This window comes from Mustela putorius, unplaced genomic scaffold (genome assembly GCF_011764305.1).
Source record: "Mustela putorius furo isolate JIRA1106 unplaced genomic scaffold, ASM1176430v1.1 tig00000095_pilon_pilon_pilon, whole genome shotgun sequence".
Classification (NCBI taxonomy): Eukaryota; Metazoa; Chordata; class Mammalia; order Carnivora; family Mustelidae; genus Mustela; species Mustela putorius.
Window position 1 is genome coordinate 9,157,024 of NW_025421280.1, and position 15,813 is coordinate 9,172,836.

At 41.1% G+C, this 15,813-nt stretch overlaps 1 protein-coding gene across 2 annotated transcripts in view; it reads left to right on the forward strand.

Moving 5' to 3' along the window:
• The window catches only part of PRICKLE2 (prickle planar cell polarity protein 2), a 318,505-nt gene that overhangs the window by 132,584 nt on the left and 170,108 nt on the right, over nt 1-15,813 (forward strand). The window contains exon 2 of one of the 2 annotated variants that reach the window (XM_004738306.3): nt 10,821-10,885. The exons of the other annotated variant lie outside the window; for it this stretch is intronic. The gene's annotated coding sequence lies outside the window, so the exon portion shown is untranslated. The remainder of the gene's footprint in view (nt 1-10,820; nt 10,886-15,813) is intronic. 2 annotated transcript variants of the gene reach the window in all.

Sequence of the window (15,813 nt, forward strand, 5' to 3'; positions counted from 1 at the left end):
TATCTTCATTTCTCATAGGTATGTGCTTAGGAGTGGAACAACATTTTTAAGAGTGCCAGGTTGTTTTCAAAAGCAGGTGCACCATTTTATAATCCTACTATAATGCATGAGGGTTCCATCGTTTCTGTATCCTTAACAATGCTTGTTTTTTTTTTTTAATCATAGATGTCCTAGTGTATGTGAAGCGGTGTCTTATTGTGGTTTTGATTTGTAATTTCCTGATGACTAATGATGTTGAACATTTTTTTCCTGTGCTTACTGGCTATTTGTATATCATCTTGGAAGATAAATGTATCAAAAGCCTTGGCCGTTGTTAAATGGGGTTGTGTTTTTATTGTTGCATTTTAAGAGTTCTTGATATATTCTGGATACAAATCCCTCATTGGATATACGATTCACAATTTTTTTTTCTCATTCCAAGTTATCTTTTTGCTTTTTTGATAGAATCCTGGGAAGAACAGAAGTTTTTCACTTTGAAGAAGACCAATTTATCAAATTTTTTTTCTTTTGTTGCTTGTGCTTTTGGTTTTATATCTAAGAAACTGTTATCTCACCCAGGGTCATGAAGATTTATTCCTCTATTTTCTTCTAAGATTTTTTTTTTTAAATAGTTTTTGGTCTTACATCGGTCTTCCAGTTAGGTCTCTGATTAATTTTCGTTAATTTTTATTTATGGTATAAGGGAAGTGGTCCAGCTTCGTTCTTTTGCATGTGAATGTCAGCCTGAAGGAATACCTTTATTAGTATTTCTTGCAGCACAGGTCTGCAAGTGCAAATTCTCTCAATATATGTTTATCAGGGAATATCTTAATTTCTTCTTTTGTTTTGAAAGATAGTTTTAATGGGTTCATGGCCTGATAGTCTTTCCTCCTCCCCACTGTATCCCCAGTAATTTGAATATGCCATTCAACTTCTTTCTGGTCTCTATGGGTTTTTTTTTAATTTATTTTTTTTAATTTAAATTCAATTAATTAACATACAGTGTATTATTAGTTTCAGAGGTAGCATTCAGTGATTCATCAGTTGCATATAACACCCAGTGCTCATTAGATCACGTGCCCTCCTTAATGCCCATCACTGAGTTATCCCAGCCCCCCACCGCCCCCCAACAACCTTCAGTTTGTTTCCTAGAGTTAAGCCTCTCTTATGGTTTGTCTTCCTCTCTGATTTCGTCTTGTTTTATTTTTCTCTACCTTCCTGTATGTTCCTCTGTTTTGTTTCTTATAGTCCATGAATGGGTGAAATCATAGGATAATTATCTTTCTCTGATTGGCTCATTTTGCTTAGCATAACAGCTTCTAGTTCCAGGCATGGCCTCTGTGGTTTTTGATGAGAAATCTGCACTCATTGTTACTGAGAAGTCTTTGTACTTAAGAAGTCTCTTCTGTCACACTGCTTTTAAGTTTCTCCTTTTGTCTTTGACTTCTTACAATTTATGTTGTGCCTAGAAGGAAATACTTTTGAATTTATCCTACTTGATGTTTGTTTAGCTTCTTGGATGTGTCCATGCATATTCATCACATTTGAGTACTTTTTAATTATCCTTTCTTCAGATTTTCTTTCTGTGCGTTTCTTTTCCACCTCTCTGTCTGGGATTTTTCTTATGTATATGTTGGTAACTTGATGGTGTCTTATAGGTCTCTGAGGCCATGTTCATTTTTCTACATTCTTTTTCCTTTGCATTCCTCAAACAAATTCTTTTTGTATTCCAAAAATCATAAATCAAACTAGATCATCTTTGGTCTGTCTTCAAGCTTGCTGGTTGTTTCTTCTGGTAGTTCACAAATCTCTAGTGAAATGAAATTTTTATTTCAGTTATTATGCCTTTTCAACTCAAGAATTTCAGTTTGTGCATTTTGTTTGTCTGTTTTTCAGTGGGGGAGGAGTGGCAAAGGGAGAGGGTGAGAGAGAATCTCAAGTAGGCTTGAGGTGCTGAGATCCAGCGCACATAGGGCTCGATTTATAACCCTGATATCATAACCCGAGCCAAAATCAGGAGTCGGGTGCTTAAATGACTGAGCCACCTAGGTGCTGCGTATTTAGTAGCCATTGTTCGCATACTTTGCTCTAGTACTTGAGGATGTTTTCCTTTAACTCGTGAACATATTTATAATAATTTAAAGTCTATGCTCAGTAAATCTATTATTTGGCCTTCTTCAAGATCAATTTACACTAAATGCTCTTTTTCCTATGTATGGGCTATAGTTTTCTGGTCTCACAATTATAAATGAGATCTGAACATTTGAAATAATATTGTTAAAACTCTGGAAATCATACCTTCCTCTACCCCCAAAGGGTTTGTTGTTGTACTGTTCGGTGACTTTCCTGGATGAATTCTATAGTGTCCGTATTCTCTTATCATATATGTCTGCTAAGGTTTTTATAGAGTTACCTTATTGGACACCTAGTAATTGGACAGAGATATTCTTGAATACCTAAGGTGAATAATTGTCTTCTTTACCAGATTGCTTGCTGTGTGTGTGTCAATGTACATATTCAGCACTCAGGCAGCTTCTGACTCTGCATTAGCTTTCACTTCCCATTTGTCAGAACATCAAGGTCAACTAGAGGCAAGAGAGTCCTCTTGAGTCTTTCATGGGCATGTGCACAGCTCTTCACATGCCTACTTTTTAAAGCCCTCAGAATTTGTTGGAGCTCTTCTAAGCCCTCCATATTCATCTCATTCTCTAAATTCTGATTTTAAGACTTTTAGCCAGGCTCTTGTTTTCCCCAAGCGGTATTACTTTCTCAGGCAACTGCAGTGTTAAACAATTGCTGCTAAATGTTTTCAACAAACATCTGGGGATAGGGCTTTTACCATGGAGCCAACTCTGATTGAAGTCAACTGAACACAAGCCCTGTTAATAGGATTTTTAAAGAAAACTTCCAGACTGGTCAAATAGAGACAAGTCTCTGTGGATGGGACTCTCTGGGAGCAGTGGGGTGGGGATGGGGGGCTGTCCAAACACATTCTGCCAATTACCATTGTTGTAAGACTATTGGTTTTAAGGGCTACCACAGAAATGGGGAGAGTATCAGCTAAAATGCCATAGAGCTTGCTGTTCTCATCAAAATTATGCTGTTTTTCTCAAATTAATGCCCTTTTGGTTGTTGCAAGCCTTTAAGTTCCAGAGCCCTAAAAAAGTTTAGTTTGACAATTTTTGCCAGTATTCTTGTTACTTTTATGGGGGAATGGATTTTTGGAGGTCCTTACCCTGTCATTCTGGAATTCCTTCTCTAGGCAATCCGGTTTTAATTTATGAACACAAATTTTTTTTAAATCCTTAAGAAGTACTCTGAAGACCTAGTTATGAATGAAAATGGAAGTCTGTAGGATTTTAAGTCATTTGTGCAGAAGAACTGAAGAAGTGATTTAAATTTTTTTCCTTCTAGGTGTTCAAGACCATTAGGACATCTGTAGCCAGTATGTGCTACAAATGATGTAAGCACTCACTTTTCTCTGAGTTAAATTTTCATGACTGGAGAGTGTTACTTTTCTATGGCTGTGTCCTAATTTTTTTTACTAATAAACATTTAGGTATTTTCCCCAACTTTCACTGTCACAGATAGTGGTAAAGCACATATTATTGGGCACGTATTTATAAGTCATTTGGTCATTGAACCGGATTTGCTAGCTCAAAAGGTGTATGTGCTTAAGATCTTGATAGCTAGGCTAACAAATCCATTTGTTTTTTTTTAATCTTTAGAGTTTATATTTTTTTTTTCTCATGCTAGTGTTGGGAGTGTTTTTGTTTTTGGGTCATTCTTTGTCCTTTATTTTAGATGGTCCTAAATATGTACAGAGTATCTGAGATACTGGGAACAAAGATAAACTAATTTTAAAGTGTTTCTTAATTATTTTTAACATGTTTTTCTGTACCCTCCTGACATCTTTTTAGATGAAATACACCTAAATTTATTTATTTTTCAGATTTTATTTATTTCCTTGGCAGGGAGAGAGAGAGAGAAAACACAAGCAGGGGAGCGGCGGTCAAAGGGAGAGGGAGAAGTAGGCTCCCCACTGATTAGGGAGCTCGATTCAAGGCTCGATCCTAGGACTCTGGGATCATGACCTGAGGCAGATATTTAACCGAGCCAGCCACCCAGGCACCCTTGAAATACATCGAAATTTAAGGCACTGGGGCCAGTTGTTAATCTGAAAAGTGGATAGTGGATGCACTATTTCTCATAAAAGGTCCACACTTTTGAACATCCTATAGATTGGCACGTAGCTATTTTATTTTAGCTTGACTCATAACATTTGTACCTGGTACCAACTGGAGTGGCTAAAGCCTTCTTGGTATCTGAAATCCTACTTTTTCATTTGCTCCTTTTGAATATTTTTCTCTTTCAAGTGAGTTGTAGTGGAATGACTCACCTTTCTGAATCTGTTACCCAAAGGACTCTGTATCTTAAATTATACGTAGGTGTTCCTCTAGCTGGGTTAGATTAGACCGTGATTGAAAGTAACACAGTAAAAGGAGAAGCAAGCTGTTTATAACACTTTTTTAAAAAGGTACCTTGAGTTGTGATCTATCCTTTTTCGTGACCTAAAGGGAAAACAAAAATAATCTCTTATCAACAGCCTTTCTCCACTTTACCTTAATGTTTATCTGGCTGCCTTTTGATATTTTATTACTCATCCTACCTTCTGATGAGCAAAGCAATAAAATGTGTTTTAGGCAGACCACGTTGCGGTATTAATTGCCTCATTAGGAGAAAGTTCTTTCCCGTGCCAGTACCCTCTGGTGCTAGGATTCAGGAAATAAAAGTGGCCCTTTGCTAATTCTCAGTTAAGTTAATAGGCCAAATCCCATTACAACAAATCCCAGCACAACAGAATCTTTATATGACAAGAGATTTCCACACCTCCTCCAAACAATGGCCTGCTCATTGCAGGCAACAAAATCCCGGGCCTGTATATGCATTAGGAGTTTTTTTTTTTTTCATAATGGAATTTAACCTACGGTTATGTTTGGAATTAGAATTATGTTTTGGGAATAGTGATTCTACACACGAATGCAAGGCCTCATTTGCCTTTCCCTGAAATATGCTATCAGTGAACCGGAGCAACCCTATAATAACATGGTGAATTCTCCTAAGTATACAGGAGATTAGCAAAAGCCACTCATCACAAAGGGACCCGTAGCTCAGGCTTCTACACCGAGTGGCGGCTGCCAGTCTCTGCCCCATCACGCAGTGCCTGGTACTTGAGTTGCGTTCAGGAAATACCTGTTGAGTGGAGAAGGGAGCAGGAACAACCCTGAGTCGTGCTTCATAGCCTGAGTGGAAAAGGTCCACAGGCGGATTCAGGCTTTCCAGGGAGGCTGGACTTTCACTGCACCGCCAACAAGGGTAGTCTTGCATGAGTCTCCTGGCCAAGGTGCGGAGAGTGTCTCAGCGCCCCCGGGGCCCCAGGTGAGGGTCTGATGGAGGAGCAGCTCTGTCATTACAGCTCAGGAGCTGGTACTTGGGAACTTGATCAAGGGACCCTGTGCAAAGCTGCTCTCAGCCTGTCTGCAGAGGGCCTTGGGGAAAGGGGGGGTGCGGGTCATATTTCAGAAGAACACGGTTCAGAAGGATGAATCTCTCCATCCGGAATGGAAGAACTCCATTGTGGCTGCTGCTGTCCCTTGGGCTGAGGTCAGAGAATATCACCCTGTCACTTCGGCCATTGTACAGAAATAAAAATACCACTCCGCGCACCAATATTAACAATAATAGAGATAACAACTTCTTATTTATTTTTTATGTCCCAGACATTGTTGGAAGGCTTTATGTGCTCGCATGCTTTGTCAGGAAGGATACTGAGAACGCAGGTACGCTCTTCCGTAAGATACAGGTCGCACAGCTACTAAGTGACAGAGCTGGAATTGGAACCCAGGCAATTTAGCTCCCTAATTCATGCACGTAACCACTTTGCTTTGGCGCATCTCCTCTGTGAAACCTCCATATTTTCAGTGTCTCTCTAATAAGTTACTGATGACGCAGATGTAGTCAACTGGCATTCATTCAGCACCCAGCATGGGCCAGGCACTGGAATTATAGAGCTGGACGAAAGTAGACAAGGAGCCTGCTCTTCTTGGTGAATGTGGATGAATGCTAGGAAAGAATTCAACTGGGTTCCACAGTGACCTCTGAGGAAGGTACCTGCTCCAGGCCAGGGAGAAGCAACACTGAGGCTGAGATCTACAGAGAGGGCAAGCAAGGGGCGGGGGAAATGGTATTCCACATGTGGAATAGTATATGCAAAAGCCCAGGGGCATATGGGATCATGGACTCTTCTGGGAACCACAGCCCCAGTAGTAAGAGGAAGAGGCCGCAGAGGTTGGCCAAGCCAGACCTCTGAGACCCCCATAAAACGTGTTAAGGAGACTTACCTAACAAGTAAGGGAATGCCACAGAAGAGCCTTCAGCAGGAGGGTGGGATGACTACATTGGGTTTTGAAAATGCATCTCCCGTGTCTGAGGCAGAACAGCAGGCAGGGTCCCCAGAGAGGGCAGTGGGAGGATAGTAAGGAGGCTCCATCCTTCAGTCCATGCAAGAGAGGAGGCAGCTTGGTTGGGCTAGAGCGGCGGCCGTGAAGATGAAGAGGAGAGGCAGATCAGAGAAATGTCTGGGGGGATAAAATCAATTTATCATGGATGAAATATAGTCATTAAAGATGACTCCAGCTGTCATGGAAACCGAACATCTGATTGAAACGGCGCAAAGAAGATTTAGACTCTGATTTCATTCTGGGCCGGCTAGATCCATCTTACCAACACGAGCAACGTCCTTAACTATATCACTGGGAAAAGACAGTATGCAGTGATTTCAGTATTTATTAAGCCCCAACTGTGTGCTAGGCCCTGCATCAGGCAGTATGTAAACAATGAGGTGGACAGAAACCCTGTCCTTAGGGGGTTTGATAGCAATAGTTCTCAACCACGAGGAGTCTTACCCCATGTGGAGGGGTTTGCTGTTGGCATTGAGTGCGCAGGCTGCTAAACATCATACAATTCCCGGGACAGGCCCCCCAGTAAAGAACGCTGCAGCTCTCCAGGGTCCACCCATGGCGGAGGGTGAGAACTCTGGTTTGTACCTCAGATAGGAAGACAGAGCACTAAGCAATCCCATTACTAATAAGGTGTGAGGAGGTCAAGAGCCGGGCATCATGGCAGTACGGGGCACGGATCCCAGCCTTATTTGTGGGACGAAGAGGCAACAGAGGTGTCTACTTCTGGCAGAAGTTGGAGAGGGCATTGTAAATGTATTGGAGCAGTCCTTGAATTCCATTTAATTCAGATTAATTTAAAAGTATTCATTAAATCCCTTGGGCTCTGGTGTCTGCAAGTTCAAATCCACCATCTTCCTCTCCTAGTGACCTTTGACCTCACTGGTCTTGGTATCTTCATCTCCATATCTTCTTCTCCCCTCATAGCCTGTGGTGAGATTATGGGAGACAGTCTCTGGAAAAGTTTGTGCACAGTATCTTATAAACAGTAATCACTCGGTAAGTGCCCATAATAGACATTTTTTTCTCTCAGTTGCCTCATGTGTGTCATTTTTAGGTTTTCTCCATTTTCTCTAATGACAAGACCTAAAACTGCGTGGCTCCAGCACCTTCCCCAGACCAGCTCCTAAACTCCTTTCTGGAATTTTCCCATTGAGTGTGAGCAGCCTCCTTCTACCTGTGATGGGAAGCATGAAAGAGAAGGAAATAATGCAGTCACTGTTCGTTTTAACTGTAGTATTCAGATCTTTGTGGGACCCTCTGATGGAAAAGTTGAGCTCTTGAAATGGGACGCTCAGACTTTGCTCCCAGTTGAGCAATCATTGTGGTGCTCCCGAATGCAAGACTGAGCTTGTCTGCAGAGCATAACTGTCAGCCAAGGAACTGCTGTCCAACACATGGACTCATCATGTAGTAACTGGCTCAGAAGGTCTTCAGAATCTGAGGGCATTTTAGTCTGTTAATGTGCGAAAGCCAATTGCACTCACACAGTTGTGTTTATTGAAAAATAAGACCTATTGTTTGTGAACTCCCCAAAGAACTTAACAATGGACTCACACCATTTTAATTTGATGTCTTTGTGCCAAAGGGAGAAAGCATTTGGGGAAATTTCCCACCGGCCTTGTGAACCCTGGGCCCGCTGACGATGTTAAAACTGAGACATAACCACCCAACCTCAAGAAAAAGGGAGCATTTGACGAGGCTGGAAGATGGTATTACTGGGAATTTGCTACTTGGTAGCAATGGGTGAAGCCAGGCTGGGTGGGGACTCTACCTCCCAAGATGGGAAGTGTGTTCAGTTGTCTTCCAGCAGATCAGAGAATGGATCCGTCTGAATGATATAGTCGCTATACTCTGGACCAGGGGTTGGCAAGCTGTGGCCTGCAGGCCAAATCCAGCCCATGACCTTTTTTTTTTTTTTCTTTCTTGGTAAATAAAGAATTTTGGAACACAGCCATGCTTAGTCATTTGCGTATTGCCTGTGGCTGCTTTCATGGCAAAGTTGAGCGATTGCAACAGAAAACATAAGACACACAAGGCTCAAATTGCTTTCCATCCGGCCTTTTACAGAAAAAGTTTGCTGGTCCCCTGCTCTAGAAAAGCACTTCTCAAATGCTGGTGTGCCTAAGAATTATCCACAGGTTCTGATCCAATAGGTCTGAGAATCTGCATTTCTAGCAAGCTTCCAGGTGATGCCAATTCTGTGGTTCCTTCCAGTGTAGCAAGGTTCTAGAAACTCATTAGCTTCATGCGATGTTTTTCCTATTGGAGGCAGAATGCTTGGTCGTTAAGGGCATGGGGTTCCAGTCCCATTTTTAGCATTTGTTACCTTGTCATCCTAGTAAGATAGATACTGTCCCGACGCTTTGGATTGCTCTTCTATGAAACAGAGAGGTAGTCTTTACAAGGAGCTTAGCCGGGACCTGGTCTACAGTGTGGATTCCGTCCTTATTAGCAGCTGATACATGGGCATACCCTGAGACCTGACTCATTGCCCCACAAGGGTCAGGCACGATCCCTGTTGCGGCCTGCAGATCAGCCCTTGGAGTCACTTTACTGACAGGGGTCTATGTGATTTTTTTTGAGTCACTGGAGGATAGTTGTCTGTTTTTGTTTTTTTAAGGGAAGATTATGTTGAAATAGCTTTTGGTTTTAAAATTTAAATTCAAGTTATTGAAAAACCTAAGTCTTCAAGTTTTGCATTCAGATCTTGCTATTCTCTATAACATTTGGTCCCCATCTATGAATTTAAATAATTAAATGCTTTACATTTTACATTTACATTCCTTAGTGCAAAATATTTGGCTTTTTTTTTTTTTAAGTCCCCTGACTTAACCTCCTCCTTTCCCAAGAAAACACCCTTTCCAAACTCCCCTTTTAATAATTTTCTCAATTCTCATAAATTAAACTTTTAACTATGGTGAACATTAAGTTGACTGAAGTTTCCTAAAACCATGTGTAAATTTTGCAAGATTTTAGTTTAAAATTATAAATCTATGCCAATTACTCAATTAAACATTTTAAATTGGAATTACAAAAACAGCCTGGTTTTATGAATAGGGCAAATCCTCTTACATGGTAAAATGATTAAAGTACCAAATATATACAGATCCATAATAGAAGCTATATGAAGATGATCGGTTTGGTTTTTTTAAATGTTTCTCTGTGTCATTATAAATCTTAGCAGGGTGAAAAGATGCTTATCCACCAAGGAAACATTTGTCATCCTAAGCAATTTAGGGGATATCGTGTCAGCCAGCCACCTTGAAATTGCAGGATGATGGGAAATTTCAAGTGGGACATGGATCAGTTTCTTGTCTTTAATGCTTTTGGGAGACCCTGACCCCTGTTAATAATCCTTATGCCATTGACTTCATAAATTAATAAAGTGAATGGTCAAGTAATCTGTGACCTTTAAGAGCAAGTTAGAGGTTAAAAGGCATAGACCACTCTTCAAAGCTGCTCCAAGCTTACCACGTGGATGTTGCATTTCTCTGTCTCTGAAGGAGTGGGAATATCTTCCCAGCTAACTTGAGTAACTTTTGAACTTCTTGGAGAATGGTATCTTTTAAAAAACATCCTGTCAGGGCTATAACTTTTCCAGGTATTAGAAAGAAAACCTGTTTAATTTTGGATATCTTCACTGGCATGTAGTGACAACTTCTAAGGTCATTCCCCTAGTTGGGTTGGCCCAGTAAACTCCTTTAATATCGAGAACAATGAGAATAATTAAATATTATTCATGTGGTATCTTTTGGCAGTTCAGTTATAGGGGCAAAATATTACACTTACGAGTGGTTAGAACTGTCTAATTTGTATAGTCCAACCTTTTCATTTTAAGGAAAAGAAAAGACAGATGACCAAAGGAAGGTTCAAGTTCAGACTGAGCCAGAGAAGGCCTAAGATATGCCTAGCCATGCACCAGATAGATGAGATGGTTGAGTCTTGCTTGGGAGACCAATGCTATCCGTCCTGCCGTCCTTCATAAGTAAACGTTTCATAGAAGCTTATCATCATTGGTATGAAAGCAGTGACTCCAGATGATTCATTTCTGCCTGCATTTCATTATTTGAAAATGTGAATAGCTCTTAGATTATATTACCATAGTTTATTTGAAAGGCATTCATTTGAGAGATAGTATTACACCTCCTTGGGCCATTTGATACATGGATGTTTTGGGTACCTAATTTAGATGTTTCCACCAAAACAAACTTTTCTTGGATTGACTTGGACTTCAGGTATACCCTACAAGTTATTTTATTTTATGGTTGTTGAAAAAGTTTGTTTCATAGGTATATCATCTCATGAGCTATATCTTTGTAGAAACAGAGTGCTCTGATCCTGTTTGACCCGTCCATCAAAGGAGGGCCATTTTCAGCAACCTAAAGGTAAGCAGAGTTTTGTAGAATTCACACCCAGCCATCTCAAGCCTTCTCTACTATATATAGGTTTATTTTGTACTGGAGGGTAAAGGACACTTTTGGCCATTTATGCTTGGGGGGCCCTGAAGTTAAGCCTGTCAGTGCTGTTACAGGTATTAAATATGATCCTATTCCCTTGAAAGAAATTAAGAAATTAAACCTTTTCCTTCCCGCTCATGGTTGGGATTAAAACTGCTGTGGTTAAGCCAAATGTTCATCCACATTGGACAGTTCTGAGCAATGAAAGAGTCTTTCAAATGATACATGCAGAGTTGATAGCTATCCCAGTTACTACCCATGTTGTAAATCTTTGTAGCATACCACATGCACACGGCTTTCTTCTTTTCTCAGGAACCCATCCCTCTTGCATTTGAATTGCTGTTGAGTGACACGCTCCCATCCGGAGCTCTTTCTTGGGCCCCATTGTCCTTGCTGCTGTTACTGTTACTGTTACTGAAGCACATGAGAGTCACATCAACCTTTAAGATGCTCATGAACACTCCTGATGGGGTCATTGCTGCCCAGGATGCAGCAACTATAGCCAGAATGTGCTATAGTCCTGGCAGCTTTGAGAAACTACTGAAGTGCTGTTGAAAAAAGAAGAGAGGTGATGTTTAGTGCATCTTGAAAAATGCCAACTCTCCATTTTGAACCGAGTTCATAATTCAAGCTCCCAAGTTCGCATTTGATACTTGAAAAGCACAGTGCTGATGATTAGAATCTGATACTCCTTCTTGCATCCCAGACCAGGAAAGTTGTCGTCATTAGCTGGAGTCTCTGAAAATCCTACCTGATCTGCTTGCTCCTAGCTCTCTTCTCAATGCCAAGTGCGAGGATGTGATGCCAGTGAGTGCATCAGTGGCTCCCTGAAGTGTAGTCCTAGAGAACCTGTAGTCCTCTGAGTTCCCATATGGAGTTCAACTTCCTTAAGGGCAGTCACTGTTTCCTAGCTCAGTTTCAGCTACCTGTTTAATCTCTGTTCATTCAATAAATATCTGTGTGCCTTCTGTGCACCAGGCACCGAGTGTTTCTGGGATCACAGTCAAGGATAAACCTGGGCCCCACTACCTGGTGCTTCTAGATGCTAGAATGGAAGACCAACACAGAGCAGATAATCCTAGGATCAGTTAGTCACAGTTTGTGATGAGTGCAGACCACTATATTGCATATACCAGGAGGCCATTCACCCAGAGGCCATATGATTAAGAATTGTTGATGATAATTGGACAGGAACATCCAGAGTCCACTTAGTTGAACTTAGGTTGCCTTGAGGTGTTGGGTAAGTGTTTTTAAAACAGTTTCTTATACGTCTGTTATTTATGCCAAAGTCCATTATCTTGAAAGCTTTAAAAATTAGGATTTGAATACTATAAGCAAACAAACAGAAAAGCTGGGTTACATAGTCTTGCCTTACTATGTATATGTCGAGAGGCTATGAATTTTCTCAGTTCCTTTTTGTTATCATCACAAAATTAATATATGTGTGGCATGATCATGTGGACACATTAATATGCCTGTGCTGTGAGCTCCATTTTATTCCCCTCCAGTTGCTATAAACATTTATTCCCTGTCAGTGATTTTTCTAAAAAAAAATTTTTTTTTACCCCCTATCTTCTCATGGGCTCTATGAAAATGTGAAGTTTTGGTCAAACAATTCCGCAGTGACGGGTAAAGCTAGGTTTGAATCCAAGAAAGGCTTATAGAAATGACCCTGGTAGAGCCGAGTAATGATGAGTAAGATGCACGGTGGCAGTCACAAACAGGAGAGACTTGCCTGATTTTATTTTTTACAAGCCTAATTCCAGTCCGACGCAGTAAGAATAGATCTTTCTCATCATAGGAAATGACAGACACATCAGCCATCGGAAGCACCAGAGACTAAGTGATTTCTGGTATACTTTTCATCAATTGATACTAAAATTTTATCAGTCCATTTCACTCTGTCTGTTAATACGTGGATGGCAGGGATGTCTCGTGAGGGCTCCTGGCAATTGTGGAAGCCCAAGCCACTATGCAATGGGGAACTCTTCCCTCTTATTCAAACACAGAGATGTCATTCAGATGCAAAAACAGCCAAGTTGTCCGCATGCAGATTAGTATTCCACAATGAAGAGACAGGGGAGTGGGCTGGGGGGGGGTGGGGGTCCCGTCTGTCTGTCCGCTGGTACCAACTCGTTATGTGCCAACCCACACGTTCTCTCCAGGCGGAGCCCCTCCCCCACTTCTGGCCAACACTCGAGTTCGAGAAGTGTTTCCAGATGTGTTCAGGGGCTGACTTCTTAAGTGATGAGAGTGGGTTCTTTGGATCCTTGGCCAGCTGAGTTTTCTGGGCTGTGCCCCAGACTGTGTCTGGTGCCTGAGGCCATGCACTCTTACTGTCCATGCTTGTCCTTCCATAAATGCCCTGTTATCTACATAATGGGGTATACTGAAATGCCACCTTGGAGCAGTTCAGATACTTGCCAAGCCAGAAGAATTTGGCAGCAGAATGCTGTGCTGTTTCCATAAAAGGCTGTTGGTCCTTCCTGGTTATAAATGAATGGTGCCAGTTCCTGCCAGGTGTGCAGCCAGCTCCTGGAAGAATGTTGGGTGGTTGGGTGGGTTGTTAACACTTTCAAGCGGCGGGATACCTAAGGGGAAGGAAGGCATGTGGAATGAAGTCAGAGAAGGTAGGAGCTCCTGTGGGTGGGAGGCCATGGTGGAAACCGAGAGATCCCAAGTGTCCACCTGCCTCCAGTTGACTGCTGCCTTGGGAAAATGGAGATCCCACTTGGTCTGATGCCAGTTTCTTAGAAGAAGCTGGAAATCCTGCTTTTTTATGTAAAATCTCCAGATTTTTATAACTGCTAACTAAAGGAGACTCTTTAGAACACCGTGGGAGCCAAGGACAACACATTTGTTGGCCAGGGGCCCTTCCGTGCCAAGGGTCCGGCTACTCCAAGTGTGGTCCCTGGACCAGCAGCCTCAGCATCTCCTGGGAACTGATTAGAAATTCAGAATCGCAGCTCCACTTCAGACCTACTAAGTGAGAATGTAGTCTTTGAACAACATTTGATCCCAGGTGATTCAGATACACATTAAAATTGGAGAATACTGTGCTGGTGACTTGATTCAGGTCAGCACTTCCTCAAACAGCTATCTAATCATGGGCTAGAAATTAAATATTCTAAAAAGATTTCTGTTTTAAAAGCCCAAAAGGAACCTCATCCTTGAGGTATGAACTTGAATGTAACTTGTCTGGGCAGACTTCCTCCCTAAAACTAGGTTAGATGTCCTTGCTCTCCATGCCACTATGTTCTTACATCTGCCTTTTGACCTGAGGACCCCATGAGGGCAGGGGTCATGTCTGGTTCCCTTTATACTTCCAGGACTTCTCGTAGTGCCTGGCACAGAAGGATGCTTGATGAGCAAATGCAGTGAAATCTCATGATCTCAGCCCAGTTATTGAACATTTGCATGGTAACTTACTTAACCATTTGAAAGTTCTAATTAGATTTGTTCAAGGAGGGACCTCAACAGTGGCACAAACTTTTTCGTACCTGCAGTGTCCACTCCTTTGGGGTGTATCTTCTGTCTCATTGTACCTCTTACTGCCGCCTATGTTCCTAGGATCCGTCCCCTGACCCGCCATACAGTAGCTGTTCCATAAGGGTGTCCTGAATGGATGCACTAGGAAAAGTGAAGGGTTCAGTACTGGTTCCTGTGTTAATGCTCATCTTACTATCATCCCTTAATTATGCATTCAGATTATAGACTCATGGACTTAAAGACATTACGGACATTATGGACTTAAAGAAAGAACTAGATATATATAGTTCACTGTTCCCTGTTCACTGTTGTGAATTAGTGGGGTTTTCGTGCTCTAAAAGATGTAGAGTGTATTGCACTATGGAAAAAATGGAGCTGTGTCTTCATGTTTATCTTGTCCAGATAGAATGGGCAGGAGCATTTCCCTTTCCCCATCTCAGTAGGTTGCCCTTACGAAACCTGAAGTGAATTTTAACTATCCTGATCTCATATGCTTTATCCACACGTTGTCTAGAATAACATATCGTGAAGAAGAAAGAAAACAAGCCAAAACATCTACAAAGATAACATTTACTTATGTTAGTGTTCACTTCTATATTCCCTACAAGGCGCAAAAACCTTTGATCCAAACAAAAATATTTTAGGTTGGATTCCAAAAAAAAATCAAATTCAGACATTTTGGGATGTAATGGAAAGTGAATTGCTTTGCTATGGTTCTCTTTCTTGATAGAAATTGACTTCCCATGGCTCCTATCTACTTGCAATACCGACTGACACTCTTAACTTCTAAAGGAATTCATTCCATTCAGTGACACGCTCTTACTCTACATTGGGATGGCCTCTCATTTTGGTACTTGTGCGTTTACTGTTCTTGTTTGTTTGTTTGTTTGTTTTGGGGGGTGGTCATATGTACAGATGTGTGTCTGTGATCTTCGTGGCTTGTTTTAGAATTCCTGGACTCTGATCTGGCATGGCCATGCTGAGAATATGACTTTAATTCCCAAAGGTGTAGTAATGCCTTTCAGATAAGAATCCTATTTTAGACCAAAAAACTAGAAAATTGGCTTCCTGTGTATGTGTCGTAGAAGCTAACCTTTCTGTTGATTGTGTAAAGTGAAGGAATAATTGTCACTTTGAGAATTAAAGTACAATTAATGTTGTAGAAACTTGATTTCATGAACTGAGACTTCTATAAAATTTCTTTGAATGACAAGCCTGTTAAAAATATGCTCCTAGTTTATAATCAACTGATTTTTTTCTTTTTTTCAATTTTAAAGAACAATGATCTGGTAAGCCTTTAATAACCATGTTTGCATAATTAAAGGAAAAGTATAAATGGATATACATTAAATTATTAACAGTTTGTC